The sequence below is a fragment of the Dipodomys ordii genome, unplaced genomic scaffold, assembly GCF_000151885.1.
Source record: "Dipodomys ordii isolate 6190 unplaced genomic scaffold, Dord_2.0 Scaffold97, whole genome shotgun sequence".
Taxonomy (NCBI): Eukaryota; Metazoa; Chordata; class Mammalia; order Rodentia; family Heteromyidae; genus Dipodomys; species Dipodomys ordii.
The window spans coordinates 3414988-3435885 of NW_012267313.1; the positions used below are offsets into that span (position 1 = coordinate 3414988).

General features: G+C 35.3%; 1 protein-coding gene across 1 annotated transcript in view; it reads left to right on the plus strand.

The window, feature by feature from the left end:
* Lama2 (laminin, alpha 2) overlaps positions 1 to 20898 on the plus strand; it is a 544126-nt gene that overhangs the window by 256357 nt on the left and 266871 nt on the right. The window lies entirely within an intron of this gene.

Consider the following 20898-nt stretch of genomic DNA (forward strand, 5'->3'; position numbering starts at 1 on the left):
GTTATTCCAGAAACGTGACTGTGATGAAAATGTCCATCCGTGATACCATGGTTAAATAAATTTTGATATAACCATGTAATCAGACTCTGAAAGAAAAACAACTAATTAGAAAAGAAGCTTATATATATATATATATATATATATATATATGAATAACCAGAGTTTTATATATATATGTGAATAACCAGAGTTCTATATCTATCTATCTATATCTATCTATCTATATCTATATTTATATCTCTCTACATATATTTTTTTGTGTTGGTTGTGGGGCCTGAAGTCTGGGCCCAGGTGATGTCCCTCAGCTCTTCAGCTCAAGGCTAGTGCTCTACCACTTGAGCCACTGTGCCACTTCCAGCTTTTTTCTGCTTATGTGGTGCTAAGGAATCAAATCCAGGGCCTCATGCATGCAAGGCAAACACTCTACCAATGAGCCATTTTCCTAGCCCACAGAGTTATATTTTAAATGGTTAATCCTAGATGTAGAATAATGTGTGGGTATGGACACACACACACACACACACACACACACATACACACACACATATATGACTATCATACGTTTTAAAGTGGAGAAAAAGTGATATATATATATATATATATATAATTATAAAGTGACCTAGCTAATATTTGAATATAAATTGAAAGTAATTTTCCAAGACTGTTCTACTGTACTCACTCAAAAAATAGCATTCTCCAATTTTCCACATAGGATATTTTAATTTAAAATACTTTATTTTTATTTATACATGTAGTTTGTTATGAATTTCTACTATTAAATTGTTGTTTCAGTGTGATTGCTGAAGTATTAAGTGCTAGGTTCTATCTGCAGAAAATGGTTGTCATGCTTAATTAACCACAAGATCACACAACAGTCTTATCTTTCCATATTTCTTTAGGAAGTTCAGTTATTTGCAGAGAGGCCTCTGGGAAAAAGGATAAATATGACATCTGTATTCTTGAAGTGTCTTATCACTTCCAATAGTAGCAGCTAACTCTTTGTTTTTCTAAGACTCTTCTTCTATTTGCCTGGGTATGAGATTACAACCAGCTAATATCTAACACTTGCCACACTGAAAAGGGAGCTATATGATCGGACCCCAATCTGAAATGTGATGAATTATTAAACAGGTAGGTTGTGGGTGATTGAAAATTACCTGCAAAAGAGTGCTTATCTCCTTGAGGCACATCGAAAGCTAACGGAATTGAGCCAATTAGACTGACTGTCTCTTCAATGAGTTGTGACCTATCAATGGTAATAGCTTATTATGATGATAAATGAACCCATCTCTCAAACTGAAGCCTAAGTACACACTTCAGCAGTTTCCTTGAATCATGAGGCCATTACCTCTCAGCTTCAGATCGACAGTAGTGACAGCACGGAGCAGAGAGCACGCATGACTAGACACGGATGATTGTTTTACTCAGATGAATATATTTACAGTGATTTTAAAAAAAAAAAAAGGGCCCTTCTTGTGCTTTCTGGTTGATGCCTGAAATATTTACAGTGTACTGCTTCACTTCCTTCATTAGAAAGAAACCCCTTCCTGCCTGTAATATTCAGAGATAACTGGATTTAGGGATTTTTTTTTGTTTTGGTTTGTTGCTTGAATCTCACTCTTGTAGGCCCCTAATTAAGGAATATTTCAGAATAAAAAATATCTTCTTATAATGAAGAACCATTTAGTAAATGAATAAGTATTTTGGAAAAAATATAATTTCACTCATTAAATTCAGTTTCATTTTCATGTATATTAGAGCAACTACTCAAAAGATTCCTTTTTATTCGTAGAGAGGGTTTATAAAGATCAATAGTTTACGAATCATTCAATTGTAAGTGCTCTATCTTATGGAGATGTCAAGAATTCTCGAAGAATTACTGGTTTGATCATTTCTAAATTCTCCTGTAGCTGTCTCTATGGTGTTATAAAAAGAGAGTGAGAAAAATGTCTATTTTAATAACTGAGCAGTCTTTTGATTCTTGATAAGTCTGAGGTAGATTTAGCTGCCAACTTTCCAAAATATATTCCTGAAAATACCTATTGGTCAAGCAAGACTAAGTTTATGAAATTATTGACATGAGGGGGAATAGCACTTTTACAGACCTGTAGTAGCAACTTGGAGATGAAGTAGTGGGGTCAATGGATAAAGTTTGTGAGTTTAGAGGAAACATTGAGTGGTTTCAAGATTGATTTTACATGGCTGGAAAATGTTTGTGACTGGACAGAATTTATTGTATAACAGCTTTGCATTTGTCAGCAGAGTGAGGCACAGGTCTTGAATCATGTTGTAAAGAGCCTGCTTGCTATTAGTCTTTAAATAATCTATCTGGGTTTGATCATGTTCCAGGAACAAAGCTGTCTTGGATATGCCCACAGAATTTTTTTAATAATAGGGATTGCAAATTATGCTTACTCTCAACATTGTCAAACATAGGTTTGATGAAATTTATTAGCATTGATAGTTGCAAATAATAGCAATACTTAATTGGACTTTCTGGGTACTGTTTCAATGTAAATAATATTAAATCCTACTTTACAGAGTTGCTGTGAGGATTAACTGAATTAACAAATATTCAGAATGCAAGATGCTATAAAAATAATAAAAACATGGTATTCACTATTATTAACTCCATGCATGCCTTAGTTCAGGTCATATTTTATTTCATTGAGAATTTAGAAAAGAGTTCCCCAACCATATTTATAAAGAAAAAAAGAAGGGAAAAGGAAGAAGAGAAATAAAGAAAAAAGAAAAGAAAAAGGAAAAATGTTGGAGGGGAAAAAAGAAGGATGGTAAGCAGATGATAAGGAAAGGGGAAAGTATAGAAATAATGAAGAAATGGAGCAGGATAGGGAAATGGATAAAAATCTACTGAACATAGTTTTTCAGGCATTCAGGTAACTGTCTAGCAGAATCTCATGATCAAATTCAATAAGAGATAGTTTGGTTTTAAAAGTGTTGTTTAAAGACTTCATTTAAAAGTGAAAGTACTTTATTTTGTACTTCCCTTCAAAACAAGTTTATAGGTTAAAATTTGATGCTAGTAGCATGTAATCTTATTTTTCTTCTTGATAAGAAATTCTTTTGAAACTACACAGAACACAAAAGAGCAATTATTGTCTAAAATGGTCTAGCAGACACATGGAAGTTGATGGATAGAACTGGTGTTTGAAACAAGAATTTACTCCTATTGGGACCAACTACAAACTGTGTGTCTGGCTATGGAAAATGTTAACTATGCTAGGAATGAAACCCACAACAGCTTGAATCCTTATATCTAGCCAAAACAAAGTTTAACCCCACATCCTTGACCCAAACCAAGCAATAGTTTTCAGCTAAAAGAGGTAAGTCGACTTCAAAGGTTAAGTAAATACACTGAGAGTAACACCTTTTAAAATCTAGTTGTAGGTTTATGGCTGGTGGCTTGTGCTTATAAACTCTAGCTGCTTGGCAGGCAGAGATGAAGTGATCATGGTTTCAGGACAGCGCTAGGAAATACTGAAACAATATCTGAAAGTACAGGATGGGCATGATAGCTGACATCCCAGATATGGAGGTAACAGAAACAGGGAGATCATGGTCAAATAGTTTGCTCTGAAGGTTGATGTATCATCCCTTCTACATTAAGTAATCTAGAGTCTTTGTGAGAAATGGAGACCCTTTCTGGATTCATGCAAAGGACCTCCAGAGTCACCTGGAAATCAACATTTTTTAACAGCTTTCCCAATTGGTTGTTCACTCATAATTTATTAGAGATATTCCTTATGATTACTTTCAAAATTATTGATGCCTAATTATCTGTAGATACTTCTAGATATCTAGGCTTTCCAAATTAAAAACAAATACTAGCACATGCTGTTGGCCAAATTCAGAAGCTGACTTTCTTATCTAATAGCTTATCATGTTCAGGGGAACCCTAAAATAACACCACAAAAAGCTATAAATATCCAAACTACAATTTCATTACAAACAGAAGTATATGCATATACAATCATATATGATGCAAATTATCGTTAGTAAACAGCTATTTTCTTTTAGAATAGGAAGTCTGAAGTGCAATGCCATTCATATTTGGAATCAGGAAGAAGGGACAGGAATAGTTTTCCACCTTAAGAATGCCTCCTTCTTCCTAAATATGACTTTTTTTTTTTGTCAGTTGTGGGGCTTAAACTCAGAGCCTGAGCACTGTCTCTGAGCTCTTTGTTTCAAGGCTAGAGCTTTACCACTTGAGCCACAGTACCCCTTCCAGTTTTCTGATGGTTAATTGGAGATAAGAGTCTCATGTACTTTCCTTCCTGGGCTGGCTTTGAACTGCAATCCTCAGATCTCAGCCTCCTGAGAAGCTAAGCTTACAGGTGCCTGGCTTTGACATGCTACTTTTGCTGTTTGAGATCTTCTACCTGCAATATCAATACAGGTATCAATCTTAACTCCACAGAGCCTCAAATCCTCAGACTGAGGGGGATAAAATTTCTTAGCCACATAACCTGTTTGCTGTTGTTTTTTTCTTCTTCTTCAAATAAAATCTTCATGAGAATATCCAAAACAAAAAACTGATTCAGGTGGTGGGAAGAGACACTTGTGATTACAGCAGGACATGAGTATAGCTCTGGTTTCAAAAGGAGATGGAAATGGTGGGTTACAGTGGGCCACGAGACAGATGCTGGATATGGTGTCTAGAAGGGTCACATTGGGTCAAATGGAATTGTGCTGCAGGACTGAAATCCTGGACTTAGAGGTTTTACTTACATTTATGGCTTCACTATCTGGATTGCCCAAAGAACTCTGGGTTTTGAAGCAACATGTTGTAAAAACAGAGATAAATTAAATAGAAAGATCTACTGAACACTTAAAAGTTTGAAATTCTAACAGCAAATATAATCATACACTCAGTTGACCACTAGCTAGGAAATAATAACCTCACCAAGGATGGTAAAGGGACTACAGAACAATAGTTTAAAAGAGAAAAGAATTCACTCAGCTCAGCTCTTGTCTCCATCCAGACGCTCAGAAAAGACATCTATCTACCCAGCCATTGTTAACGGAGATGTGCCAAGCAAAGCAACGGAAATTATTCAAGACAGGGAACAGTAGGTGTTCAGGCTGTATTGTTTCTTACCTAGATTACAGAAAAAGCCATTGAACCTTCATTCTACTTCTAGACTCCCCTCAACTATTATTCACCTGCCTAATTAAAAGGATCCTCACAAAACCCAAATTTTCTTATCCTTGACCCTTTTGAAAATTGCACTGTTGTTAAGAATACAATGAAATATATTCCAGATTTGGACTTTCCTGAGTTCCAGAAGAAAGCCTATGGTCCAGCCATTAAAAAGCCCACAAATATTCAGTACTCTCTTAAGCTTTTCTATGTCAGCATTCTTGTCTGGAATTCCCATTGATTGGTTTCTACTCAGCTTACAACATGCTGTTCAAGTGTCCACTTAACAGAAGAAAGTCCACTGATCTCATCCCCTAACTCCAGCTGAGCTAGGCCTTGTGCTGAGATCCACACATGAAAATAGCCCTTTAAAAGTCTTTCACTAAATGTAAGTTCTTAAAACTCTACTCCATTCACCTCTGTACTTTAGAAGCCAGAAGATTGCTTCAGAAAGCATAAGAACTCAATAATACCTGTTGAGTAAATACACAGATGCTGTGAGAACAATCTTTATTTCTGATTCTAAAGAAGAACAAGAAAAAAATATAGATAGAATCATCTTCACTTAAAACAAATGTTGCTTTTTTTAAAAAAAATGCCATACTAGATTTTCTAAATATGTAAAACCATTATTTCTGGGATCATTCAAGGCCACATCTGTTTGGAACCAGCAGGAGGACCTATGGAGTCTGCCAAGTTCTTTCTAGCCCTCAAATTTTATCAGCCCATGTAGCATTGTGTGGAAAAAAGTCTTTTTCTGGTTGCATCAGGAAGAACTTAAGATACTTTGTATATTTACACAGGGACAAAGAAGTCCAAGACTGGAAAGAACTTGATAAGTACTGGTTTTTATGCTACGTTCTATACAATGTGGTTTTCTCAGTGTTCTGGGTGGTTCTCCCATTGGAGGTCAAAATAGAGGATGGAGCAGATAGGAATATCCTTTCCCTCTTAAGCCAGGGTATTTTGTCTCTTTTACATGTTGACAGTACGAGGACTGGAATGTGGAAAATGAGATTAACTCACTTTGACAAAGATATACAGAGGCTCTAGAAGCCACCCAGACATTAGATTTATTGTTTCTGGGTCTCTCCACTCATATCTACTTTCATTATTCTATGCAAGATATTTAACAAAACAGATGAGGCTATTTACTTTATGGTCAAGGTAGGTTAAAATCAAGCCACTTATTTTCAAACATTAAACTTAGAATTTGTGTCAACAGATTCTAGAATTTGGTTAACTGAGATTGATTTTGTTTTCTGTTAAGAAGCAGCTGCCTTTTAAGATAATAAAATAAACAAATACAATAATGTTTGGTCAGCTGTGGCTTTTAATTTAGATGTTTGACTTGATGCTATTTATTCTGCTGGATTTCAAGCAAGAAAAATACATGTATTTTAAATCATTTCAAATAATCATTATAATATCTTAAATCGAGCTATGTTTCTATTTCTTTGTGTCCCTTGCGTGGACACAGGGTTTTTAACACCCTAAATTTTCACACACACACACACACATATATATATATATATATATATATATATATATATATATATCCATATAAATCTATGCTTATATTTTAGAAATGACAATATTTGATTCACCATTTTCTTCTTTACCTCACCATAGTTGATCCTTTTCTAGGCTGTCATATGCTTAGAATCAATATATCCCATTTCAGATTGACTTCTTCTACTTGGTGGTATGTACCTAGGTTTTTTCCATGTTCTTTCCTATCTTCATAGTTCTAAATAAGCTATAAATTCTCGGTAAGCTGTAAATAACTTGCTTAGTTTTTTGGGGTTTACTTTACATTTATTCTTTAATTCAGAAAAAAACCTGATATACCCTAACAATATTTTAAGTTCCTATCTGAAAGGAAGGTAGTAGGATCCAGAGAAGAGGTATAGTAGATAAATAAAGAGGAGAAATAGTAGGAAAATGAGGTCAAGAATTCAATCTATATCCTTCAAAATTAAGAAAAGCGAGGGTGTAAGAGGTGGGTGAGAATGTTGAAAGGGGTAACATTGATCAAGATGCTTAGTATTCAGAAACTGATTTGTGAATTGGCAACTCCTTTGTAAAAGCACTTAAAGATAATAAGGAAAGAAAATAAGAAAAATGAAATCTTGAATCAACATTCAAAATTGTTCGATAGATCCCAATAAGCCAGGTGACTCTGAAGGAGGAGATATTTATCCCTTTTTTTCTCCTTTGATTTCTGCAAATGTAGTCTATGGCACAGGGAGATGGTAACCAGGGGGTCTTAGCCGCCATCTTGCTCTGCCTCCTTTCTCTTTGGCTTTGCCGAAATAGAAAACAGAATCATTACTCTAACCAAATTTCTGCATATGTACAGATGCCATGAGAACAGGAGCAATAACGGCTGAATCAGCTTCACTGTGCAAGACAAAAATTAACTCAGTATATGATAGAAATCATGAAGCAGGAAAGCAATGTTTGCAAATGATAGATAACCATAAACTCCACTTGTATAACCACAGTAACAGTCAGCTACATTCTGAAGAACAAAAACCATTGTAGAGATAGAAACTTCATCATTTATCATTTATAAAAATGATTCTTTTTTGTTTTCATGTCAGTCTGAGAGCAGAAGAATATCCTTGAGGGCAAAACACGCCTTTCATGCATTAAGCCTGACTGCAGCATATCATAGCACATTATATAAATATTAAATAATCTCTATAATTAAAATGATGTTCTTTGGAATGAAGATAGAGACACATGGTTATCTGATATAATAGCCTTGAGCTAGTTTTGCAATCAGTAGATTTTTACTTTACTAGAAAGTGTAATGATTCATGCTATGTTACATGTATTAATTAATGGCTAAAATACAAAGGACATTTTCTTAGGGATATGCGATCATCTATTTTACAACTAAAGGAATTTATCATGATAAAAGCTAGCCAAAGCTGAGTTGTGAGTATATGTGAGTTCCATTTTTATTCTTTAAGACAATTATTGCATATTTGCACACATTGAATAAAATAATTAAAAAGTTAAGCAGAAAAAAGTTAAATTGATAGAAGGTAAAATTCTTAATATTATATGATATGTAATTTTTATTTCAGAATTAGAAAATACCTTAAAATTGATGAGAATATTTCAAAGAAGTTGAAATTATCTGATATACATCCATATCTCAGCATATATTAAGATCTTTCATTTTAATTTTTTATTATTTAATTCCTAATGTCAAAATTTACATATTTATACAAACATACAAATACATATTTATACAATGCCAAATTTTTAATACATGTATATTGTATAATATTTAAAGTTGGCTATTATCTATCTCCTTTTTATTTATTTATTTATTATTATCAAATATATATACGAAGAGGTTTCAAATGGGCATGCTGTAGTGCATCTATCCCATCCATGTCTCTCTCCTAAAGTTTCTAGTTCCATTTTCACTCACATATAGAGAGGTATGACTGTCTTCTTCCCTTCTTTTGTTTATCTGTTCACCCTTCTGCTCACTTTCCCCTTAGACAAGACATGTTTCAGCTTCCTGATACTTGTTTTGTAAGGCTTTTCTTTTGCAAATTAGATTTACAGTAAGAAAGCTGCATTTTTGTTGTTGTGTTCAGACAAGTAAATACTCTGTCTGCTTTAAATACAAAATATGTGCTTTCAGAATCTCAAGCCCTTGTTACTGCTTTTCATATGCAGCACCAAACATATGGCTTCTATAATCTGTATCAATAACATTCATAATCATATTAACTGTGTAAATACACATGGATGATAAATTGTTTTTAGCAACAGCTTTCTTTTTTTGCATTATATTGAGCATCCCCTTTAAATCAGAGAAAGGCATCAACAGCCTGCCTTCAGCAAGAGGACCAGTGGAGAGCTGTGGGTTCTTCTGTCAATGCTGCCATTTCAGTGGATAGCCTCTGTGACCAAGTTGCAAGCAAAACCAGACCTTTCCACCTTTGAAATACAGATTTTCTAATAAAACAAGCAATGCTTTTTCCTTCGAAACAATCATTAGAAGATCTGGTCTAGGCCCTTTGGAATAATTTTTTGCACAAAATGTCACTATTCCAAACTGTCATCCAAGGACAGAGCTTCTTAAGAGGCTCAGAGCAAGGTAGCTCTGTGACTTAAAGAGACAGGAACTGAAGCTCAGATACAAATGGATCTTGTCAAAATATCTCTTGCAGACTCTTGAGAAAAGCAAGTTTGGACCAATAGCTAATAATTGGTACGCCAGTAGATTCCTAAGAACCTAGCACAGTCACAAGTTCAAGAGGTATCTCATTCCCATTTGCCTTACAGATTTACAAAGGAGGGCACAGTGGCCACTGCACTGTCCTAACATTGAAAGCTTTTGGCTCATAGCACTTAACTTCAGCAGAATTAAGATTTAAAAAAAAAAATCATTGGCCAGGCACTAGTGGCTCATGCCTATAAACCTAGCTACTCAGGAGGCTGAGATCTGAGGATGCAGTTCAAAGCCAGCCCAGGCAGGATCATCCGTGAGACTTTGTCTCTAATTAACCACCAGAAAACCAGAAGTGGCACTGTGGCTCAAGTGGTAGAGGGCTTATCTTAGCTGAATAGCTCAGGGACAGCGCCCAGGCCCAGAGTTCAAGCCCTATGACCGACAAAATAAAATAAAATAAATAAAAATAAAAAACAAACAACAACGAAAAAACAACAAAATCCCACATTGTCATAGCAGTCATGATACATTTTAATGCAAGAGCAGAAGCTCTGAATAATGAAACTCAGAAATAAAAGTTGAAAATTTATTATTTCAGATGATGTGAAAACTAGATTTTCTGTTACCACAGAAAGCATCCCAACTAACTCTAAATATATCAGTAATAAAACCATACTCATATGTTAAGTAATATAAGAATTCTATCCCAATTAAACTTCCTTATTTTATTTTGGAAAAATATCCATTCATTCAGTTCCTGTTCCTTTAAACTGCTTGAAGGAAGAAATAAGATTTACTCATTTTTTTGACATCTGACCCTCCCCTTACATGCCACCTTACACACAAAAGCTATTCTGTGCTTTATTATATTCAATAGAATTTTATAAATTTGTGTTTTAAAAGTTTGATGTGCATTAATGATACTCATGAAATCCTAGAACAGGCTAAAGTATATGAAGTTGTTAAAATACTGGGAAAAAATTTTTTTAATTTAATTTTATTTTATTTGTGAACATATTGTACAGAGGAGTTACAATTACATGGGCAGGATAATGCGTACATTTCTTACCAAGCATTGCAGCTTCCTCCTTTGTTTACCCTTCACATCCCTTCCCAGCCTCCCCCCTCCCCTCCATTACTGGGAAAAATTTTAAATTATTTGTGAACTACTTCTGGAACATAATGTAGCGTGGGCTTTAGGTTAAAGTAATGCTTTTTTTTTTCTTACTCTTCACTAACTTTCATTAAATACCTAGAATTCTATACTTACTAAAAATTGATTATAATGAAGAGACCATCTAGTCCTAGGTAAAATAAATGAGAGAATTATAGTGACCCAAATATAGAAAGTATTTCAACTAGAAAAAAAGATGATATTATCTCAAAAACATTTCAATGTCATTTTCTATATTTCATCTTTATTGAAATAATATGAATAAAATAATATTTTTATATACAGGTGTTTAAAGTTTGATATATGTCCAATATTCAGGTATTTTTAATCAAATATCAACTGCCAATTATTAAATTTAATGTTAAGTGATAAATTAATATTACTGAATATACTTGAGATTTCAAACTTGTGTATTCATACTTTCGAGCAGTATAATGAGAATTATGGCAATATATAGCCAAAATTTCCCATTTATCTATTACCTCCAAAATTCTCCCAATAATGTACTAGTTCCCATGAGTTTGAATTTAGACTGATTAATAATGTCTTAATGCTTGTATGTCAAAATGTATGGATTAAATAGGGCTGGAGTGATGGTTTGGAAGTATTATACTAGTCTAGATGTGTAAGGCCCTGAGTTCAAACCCCATAGTATTTTCAAAATACATTTAATAAGTAATTGTAAAGTAAACATTTTAAGGCATATTCTAAGTCTCAGAAAGTATATACATCATAAGAATATGGCTAGTGTAATATTAGGATTTCAAAGGGAATATTTTAGTCTAAAAAGTGGATGAAAATAAGTTTGAGGCATAGATCAATTGTTATAATGCTTGCCCAGTAAGTGCAGACCTTTTGTCAAAGCCTAGAATTGGGAAGGAAGGAAGGAAGGAAAGAAGGAAGGAAGGAAGGAAGGAAGGAAGGAAGGGAGGGAGGGACAGAGGGAGGGACAGAGGGAGGAGACAGAAAGATTTTAAAAATCAATCAAAGTAAAAAAACAGAAAAGAAAGGCATCTTGAATGGTTAATGTACAGAGGAATTCCAGCCTACTCTCTTGGTGGGCTCCCATACTCCATACTCTTTTCTGAAAGAAAAATTATCATCTAAAAAGTGCCATGTTTAAAGTGTTGCCTTTGCTTTTCATTAACTTTGACATGAACTATTGTACTTTATTTTTGTCCAACTAAGTTGATTTATGAATGATACCTTCTAATTTTTAACAAATGAGGTTCTGCCAACAATCCACAAAAGTTAACATATGCTTCAAAAATATTATGGAGAAGGCTGTATTAACAATGTAAGTGCAGCAAGCCACAAGGAAATACTAGCAATTACTACTGTACTTAGCAAGAGCTTAGCCCCAGCCACAAAGTACACTGAGAAAAAGTGACAACATGGAACCTGACCAAGACTTGGTCACCAAAGGGGAAATAATATGATTTTCCATAGCAATTGTTATGACATAGAGGGCATTTTGCAAAGAGCTATTTAAGAGGTTTCTAGTACTTCTAGTACTATGTGATTTGGGGACTCAAATTAATATTTGGTCTATCAATCACAAGTACTTTTTTCTTTATATTGTAACTAAAGGTACAATTAACTAGCTCATTTTTAACCTTCCATATACAAAGTTTCAGTGGGTTTCAATGCCTTTTGTTAAATATTCTAAAATGTCAAATTTTTGAAATAATTTTCAAGATAGTACTACCAATTAATATTAGTAGCCAAATTTTATCCATAACCTAAAACAGTTGTTGGAGAAAATTGAGAATTGGATATCATAATTGAGTATGCACAGTCATTGATGGAATTCTTAGAACCTATGTACTTTTTGTCTGTGTCATACCTTTTGTCATCTGTGAAAAAAACTAATTATATTAAAACCAACAACATGGAAACAAAAATAAAGTTCTCAATCCTTAGTAGTATCTGTAAGCATTAAGCTAACATTTTCTAAAACAGAAACGTGTATTTGATTTTACTGCTCTTTCTAAAACTCATAGTGAGATATTGAGTAAAAAAAGAGATGTTTATATAAACAATTAAATTAGAATTTAAAGTTGTATTTATTTCAGTGTTCACAAATTAAATATTTATGTTTGTTTCTGTTTAGGAAGTATATATTAACATTATAGAACAGTTGCAGGACATAAGGGGTATATATGTATGTGTACCATCTATTTGCTCAGAATTTTGAACACTGAAAGTATTTGTACTGATGACATTATAAAATGAAAGTCTAGAGACCCTGATTCTAGGAATAATTAAATAATGCAGTACATCTGGTCACATGGAAAAAAATCTATGAAATAATCATTCATCTTTCATGCATACTACAGTCTTTCTCCATTTGTGGTTATCCAAGATTCACTTTTGTTCTCAAGTAATCCATTATACTGTTTTAAGTGTTCAAGATAGACATGAAAGAAATCGCTATTGAAAAATAAGATTTAAGAGGAACATTTTGTCAACTGATTGATATGTCCATCCATACATCCCATGTAGATTTGATAAGTAGACTGGTAATCTGATTCTGAGTATGCTAATTTTTTAGGAACTTTGTAGTTTCTAAGCAGCAAATAAAATGGGCAAAAGTTCTGAGTTCATGGAACTTCCATTCTAGTAGGAAGAGAGAAAATTAACTATATGAGTATGTAAGATGTAAAATATTTTAAGGGCTGATAAAAGAAACAGCACAAACAGTACAGAAAGAAATGTGATGGGTTAATAGTACTATAATTTTCAATAATAATTTTGGTCAAAGAATAGTAGGTGACATATGAACAATCTATATGGCCGGCTTGGGGGAAAGGATCTTAGGGCAAGAGGAAAATGTGTGCAGGAGCCCTCACACATGAATGTGCTTGGTAGATGTAAAGACTATCAAAGATAGAGTTCATGAGGGATAGAATAGAAGGAAATGAGGAGGGGATTGGTGTGTGTGTTTGAGCTGCTGTGCTGAACCTCTTCACACTTTTGTTGCAGAGAGATGGGGAAACATCAGAAGCCTCTGAGAATAGAAGCGTATGTTTTGACTTATTTTCTCTGTCAAATGAATAATATGCTGGGGAGAGTCAGAAAAAGGACAAGGGAGTCATGGGAACCCAGTTAAGAAACTTTACAATCATCCATTCAGTGGATAGGATGGCATAACTAGCATTGGGGTTGTGGAGGTGATGAATTAGGGTTGCACTTTAGGTATATTTGGAAGATAAAACCAGAAAAGATGTGCTGTGAATCAGGGAAAAAAGAGAGAGCTGACTTGGAGGTTATAAAGCCTGAACCATTGAATGCATGAATGAATACAGCAGCCATGGACGTAAGGAAGACTATGAGAAGAGCATGTCCTGCAAAGAACATCCAGAGTGTAGCGGGTTCTATGGAGTTAGAGATGTCTATTCCACATGTAAGTTGAGATGCTAAAATGATGCTAATCTGAATCCCAGATGGGGATCTGAATTGAGGATAAAAAAAATACGAGGCATCAATATAGATGTCAACTAAGTCAGGAGGATAGATGAGATCACACAAAAGAGTCAAGAAAGAACAAAACGGGAGCTAAGGACTGAGCCATTCCCATCGTAACATTAGACACAAGAAAGTAAGATGGAGCCAGAAATAAGACTTGGCATGCATGGCTGGAAAAGCAGGACAATGGTGTGTTGAAAGTGTTGAAAGTCAGTGGATTAATCAACAGTGCTTATGCCTTTGAGTGATGAAATAAGCTAAGGAATGGGAAGAAACCAATGGCTAGAGCAGTGTGTGCTACTGATGACCTTGAGAAGGTCAGTTCTAGTGGAGTGATGAGGGTATAAGCTGGAATAGACTGGTAAGAGAAGGAAAAGCACGCTACGGAAACAGTACATGTAGAACCCTCTCCCACGAAGGAAAATAAGAGTACTACTGATAGTGAAATGAAGTGGTATTAGTGATAAGTCCCTAGAAAAAACCCTATGATATGGGAGGAAGATTTGTTGCTGTGAAAAGCAAAGAGGATGTGTACCCAAAACACATGGGAAAGAAGATACACCGACTAACATAAGAGATCTACACAAATATAATAATCTTGAATCAGCAAAAGATCAGAAAACAAAATGTGATGGGTTTCTTCAGATGCAGCCAGCTCAACAGAAAAAGTAGACTGTTGAATTTAAGGAAGGTTGTGGTTTAGTGGAGAATACAGGGAACTTAAGGAGGGACAAGGGAGCTGAAATTGTGTGCAATGGAGAGATTAAAATCACTGACCATGGAATTTAAGATAGTGATAAAACAGCTTCAGGTCACAACAAATTCCCATTTTTCTCTTTGTTCAAAATGCTATTGGCACTTGAGGCATTTTGTTTTATGGGATAATACATGGCATTATAGGATATTATTTGGCTCAGTCCACCACAAATTAAAGGAACAGCATGATATTTGTGCCAGGTTTTAAGCCCATTATCTTTTCTTCTGCAATGGAATGGATTTTTTATTCTACCTCCCTCCCAAAGCAAGGTTAGGTAAACTAACATGAGAATGCTTGCAAACACAAACCTCAATTGAATCGTGTTTGTTATGTGACATATAAAATATCCCAGCAAGACAAGGCTAGGTTACCATTTTTAAATTATACTTCACTAAACACTCCCAAATTTTTTCCATATATTTTTATTGTAAAAATACTGTACAGAGGGGTTACAGTTACATGAATAGGGAAATGAGTACATTTCCTGCCAAGCATTGTTACCTTCTCCTTTGTTTTTCCCCTACCCTCCCTTCGCTCCTCACTTCCCCAACTCCTTGTCCCCCCCCCAAAAAAAATTGTAAAGTTCGTTTTCAACATAGTGTCTTGTACATCTCACTGTTACAATGGGTCAACCTGTAACCTTACTTAAGCATTTTGTTATATCCCTTCCCCTCCCCATTAGAAAAATGTATATACAAGATGCAGGACATCAGAATCAGATACAGTGAAAACAGGGGTTATACCGTGGGGGGAAAACATACAAAAGGAACAAGAGAATCACATAGTGCATTATAAGTACATCAAAAACAATAGCAAGAAAGTAAAAGCCACTTGTATCCCTGTCTTGGGGTTCATTTCACTTGACATCATCTTATATGGTCATATGTATATAGCTTTTGAACTTTTTTGCTTGTCCTAGACATGTATTGCCAATCGGGAAAACCTATGTTTCTTTGGGCCTGGCTTACTTCACTTAGTAAAATTTTTTTCCATGTCTTTCCATTTCTTAACAAATGGGGCAATGCCATTCTTTCTGATGGAGGCATAGAATTCCATTATATATATAGCACATTTTCTTGATCTCATTCATCTACTGAGGGGCATCTGTGTTGGTTCCATATCTTAGGTATGGTGAATAATGCTGTGATAAGCTTGGTTGTGCTGGTAGCTTTGGTATGACCTTTTGTGATTGTTTGAGTAAATGCCCAAAAGAGGGCTTGCTGGGTCACAGGGGAGCTCTATGTGGAATCTTTTGAGGAACCTCCATATTGCTTTCTAAACAAGTTGAACAAGTTTACACTCCCACCAACAATGCAGTAAGGTTCCCTTCTGGCTACATACCCTCCAGCATCTGTCATTACTAGATTTCTTGATTATAGCTATTCTAACTGGGGTGAGGTGGAATTTCAATGTTGTCTTGATTTCATTTCTTTTATGGCTAGAGAAGATAAGCATTTCTTCATGTGTCTAATGGCCATTCTATTTCCTCTTCAGAGAAGTCTCTAAGCCTTTAGCCCACTTATTTATTGGGCAGTTGTTTCTTTGGGGATTTGTTGTTTGGGGGATTTAATTTTTTGAGTTCTAAGTATATTTTAGATATGAGACCCTTGTCCATTTTATGGCTAGTGAAGATCTTCTCCTGATCTGGGGGCTTTCTATTGATCTTGCTAGCTATGTCCTTTGCCATGGAAAAGCTCTGCAGTTTCATGCAATCCCATTTGTCCAACGTTTCTTTGATTTGTTGTGTTTCTGGGTATCTATGGTGAAAATTTCGGCCTGTGCTAAGGATCCCTAGAGTTTCTCCTATTCTTTCCTGTAATGTTTTCAGGGTATCTGCTTTTATTTGGAGGTCTTTGATCCATTTGGAGTTGATTCTGGTGCAGGGTGATAAAGATGGATCTAGCTTTAGTTTTTGTTTGTTTGTTTGTTTGGGTCTGGTCGTGGGGCCTGAACTCTGGGCCTGGGCACTGTCCCTCAGCTCTTCAGCTCAAGGCTAGTGCTCTACCACTTGAGCCACAGCACCACTTCTGGCTTTTTTCTTTTTGCTTATGTGGTGCTGAGGAATCGAACCCAGGGCCTTAGGCATGCAATGCAAGCGCTCTACCACTGAGCCACCTTCCCAGCCCCCTACCTTTAGTTTTCTACAGGTGTTGAACCAATTTTGCCAGCACCATTTACTGAAAAGGCTGTCTTTTTTCCATTCTTTTTTTCTTTTAGCTCCCTTGTCAAAGATTAGATGACTATTGGCCTGTGGGTTCATTTCTGGGTCTTCAGTCCTATTCTATTGGTCCTCAGGTCTGTTCTTGTGCCAGTACCAAGCTATTTTGATTACTATGGCTTTGTAGTAGAGTTTGAAATTTGGAATTAATATTTCTCCAGTGCTGTTCTTTCTGCTAAGAATTGTTATTGCTATTTGGGGCCTTTCATTGTTCCATATGAATTTTTAGATTACTTTCTCTATTTCATTGAAGAATGAGGTTGGGATATTGATAGGTATTGCATTGAATTTGAATGTAGCCTTGGGCAGTATTGCCATTTTCATGATGTTAATCCTCCCAATCCAGGAGCATGGGAGGTTATTCCACTTCCTTAGTTCTGCTTTAATTTCTTTTTTCAGGTGTTTAAAGTTTTCATCATAGAGGTCTTTCACCTCTTAATTAAGTTAACTCCTAGGTATTTTATTTATTTTGTGACTATACAAAAAGGGTTGCTTTCCTAATTTCACCCATGCTCTTCTTGTTATTGGCATACAGGAAAGCCATTTGTTTCTGAGAGTTAATTTTATACCCTGCTACTTTGCCAACGTTTCCTTCAGCTTAAGTAACTTGGGAGTGGAGTCCCTGGGAACACCCAAAAATTCTTACCAGTCATTTAAACATTTCATTTTATTTCATAGATGCATTAATATTCGCAGTAAATATAACACACCTAGCTTTCAAGTTTGTGCCTGGAACATTTTAAGTTGCCATACATATAGCTGATGAAAGACTCATTGCTTTATCTGTATTGTCTAGTTTATACATTCCATAATATTCTTCGGTATCCCCTTTATATGGCAGTTGGTATCTATCTATCTATCTACCTATATCTATATAGATAGATAGATATACATCTATCTATCTATCTATCTATCTATCTATATATATATATATATATCCTCTTAATTGGAGGATGGGCAAACAGCCTGCAGCATTGCAGGATGGTTGCCTGCTCTCAGTCTACATGTATTGACCTTGCTCAGGCAGGGCTGTAAGGATCTACTTTTTTTCTAGGGATAAAAAATATTCCTTTGCTCTTTCATTTCTCAACCTCTTTATGTTGCTTTCTTCTTCCTCTATATTTGTGACATTGATGACTAAAATTAAAAGTAGAATACAAACGAGTTCAACATATACCCTCTAAATCATAATTTAGACTATATTAACTATCACATGGTTTAATAGCTTTGAAGAAAAATTTCAGCTTCTAAAATGGCATGTCATTATGTATTAGTGCCTTTAAAAATGGAGAGATGATTTTTTATTCTGTGTGGCTATCATCACTACATCTACAGAGTATATGGAGTTCTAAATACATTCCAATAATGACATAAATACACTAATGGTCACTTATGGGTCCTTGACTGAAACTGCATTATACAATGTTCTTTCCTTTCAGCTCAATGACTTTAAAAATACAGCTGTCTATTTAAAGAAGACATTTTCTTATTTGGCAGTGTATTATCCTACAGCACGTGTACAATGTGGTCCTAATTTGTGTCTGTATGTGCTAGGTTTAGCAAAGTCACTTTCAGTTTTTCTGAATTTATTTTGGAGTTTAACTCTTACTTTTGACATGATTTATATTCTACGTAGATCTCAGCTTCCTGCTTGAAATTCAGCAAAATGACATTAGATAGGGAAAGGTATATGCTCTTATTATAGCAGTATCTGCTAAGGCTGCAGGCCTGTTGCTAGAAGGCTGTCAGAATTTTCAATGTGAGTCTTCCTTTCCTTAGCTGCTCCTATTACTCTCCAAGACCTGTGGAGTCATCCCATATCTTAGAACAAACTCTCTCTCTCTCTCTCTCTCTCTCTCTCACACACACACACACACACACACACACATTCTAGTTTCTTTCTCTATGTCAACCATCCTCCAAAGTTACCATTTTATTTCAAAATTGTAATCACATTAACTGATTCCAAGTTAAAATTCTAATCCTGTTTGAAGAACTGGTAGCTAGTAGACTCTCATGTGAACTTATTTATATCCTTTCATATTAAGATTAATTTATTGATATTGATTGATATGTGTGATAGGGTAAATGATGCCACACTTTATTTTTTAAAAGATAATTGAGAGATTAATGGGGTTATGAGAGATGGAAGAGAATAGCAACAAGGGAGACATTGATCAAGATATATTGTGCTTCTAATCTGACATGTTGAACTGAAAACTCTTTGTACATATAGACAATTTTTAAGAATTAAAAATTTAAAAATGGCTCTCTATGTCCCCAGACCCATAAATATGCTTGTTATTGTATGTGGCAAAGAGAAGTGTGATGAAACTGAAGAACTTGAGATAGAGGCTCTTTGATTATCCAAGTAGACCCAGTACTTAATGAGGCCTTGGGAGTGGAAGATGAGGGCAGAAAATGGGGCTCCACATTGTGTAACAATGAGAAAAGAAGGAAAGATTCAAAGCACGTTGGTCTGCCAGTGCTGGCTTTGAAGATAGTGTGGACTACACACTATGGGATTTGGACCAACTCTAGCATCTGGGAATGGACATTACTGTAGCTACTAAGGGCACAGGGATCCCAGTTTTACAATAATGAATTCTGCCTATAATTTGCATGAGCCAAGAAATAGATTTCTCAGTCCCCAGAGACTGTAGACATGAGTGTATTCATTCCTAGTGATACCATCTATGGTTTGAGTCATTTTAGTCAGAGAAACATGTTAAAATTCTCACCTAATTGTGAGATGGTATATTTATGTTGCTTTTAGTTATTAAGTTTGTTACTCAGCAGTAGAAAATTAATATTTTGTAGATGCTTTTTCAACTATGGCTTCTAACTCTACAGGCTGCTTTTTTCCTTGGATAGAAAGCAATATGGAAAGGGAATGTTCTCTGCAAAGGTTAAAAGGAAATAATGGAATGAAAAATTGGAGATATGTTTACTTCATTAAAGCCTATGAAAAATTGGTTTGGACAAACAAGAGAGAACTAGACATAAAGGACATACTTTTGTGATAAATATTATGAGACAAATTGTAATCACTGGAAAGTGGAACCTGAAAGAATAAAATTGAGGATAAGCATTCTTCTCCCACATCTGACCAAAAGGAGACATGATGCGCTAAAACTTAAGGTTAGCTTCTCCTGATACTGGATTTTCACTATTGACAATCTTGCTATGTTACCCAGGCTTACTTTGGACTTGAGATTCGACTATCTCAGACTCCCAAATAGTTAGGATTACACATGCAGATATTATGGTAGCTTTAGTATGGTCTTGTTTGTGATCATTTGGGTAAATGCCCAAAAGAGGGCTTGCTGGGTCATAGGGGAGCTCTATGTGGAGGAGGAACCTCCATACTGCTTTCCAAAGTAGTTGAACAAGTTTAAATTCCCACCAACAATGCAGTAGGATTCCCTCCTGGCCACATCCCCTCCAGTATCTGTTGTTCTTAGAGTTCTTGATGACAGCCATTCTAACTGAGGTGAGGTGGAATTTCAATGTTGTTTTGATTTGCGTTTCTTTTATGGCTAGAGAGGTTGAGCATTTCTTCATATGTCTGTTGGCCATTCTTATTTCCTCTTCAGAGAAGTTTCTTTGTAAGTCTTTAGTCCACTTATTTATTGGGCAGTTCTTGCTTTGAGGATTTGCAGTTGGGGGATTTAATTTTTTGAGTTCCAAGTATATTTTAGATATGAGACCCTTACCCATTCATTGTATGGCTAGTGAAGATCTTCTCCCAATCTGCAGGCTTGCTATTGATCTTGCTAGCTATGTCCTTTTCCATGCAGAGGCTCTGCAGCTTATTGAAATCCCACTTGCCCAACCTTTCTTTGATTTTTTTTTTGTTTCTGGGTCTCTCTTAAGAAAATTTCCGCCTGTGCCAAGGAGACCTATGGTTTCTCCT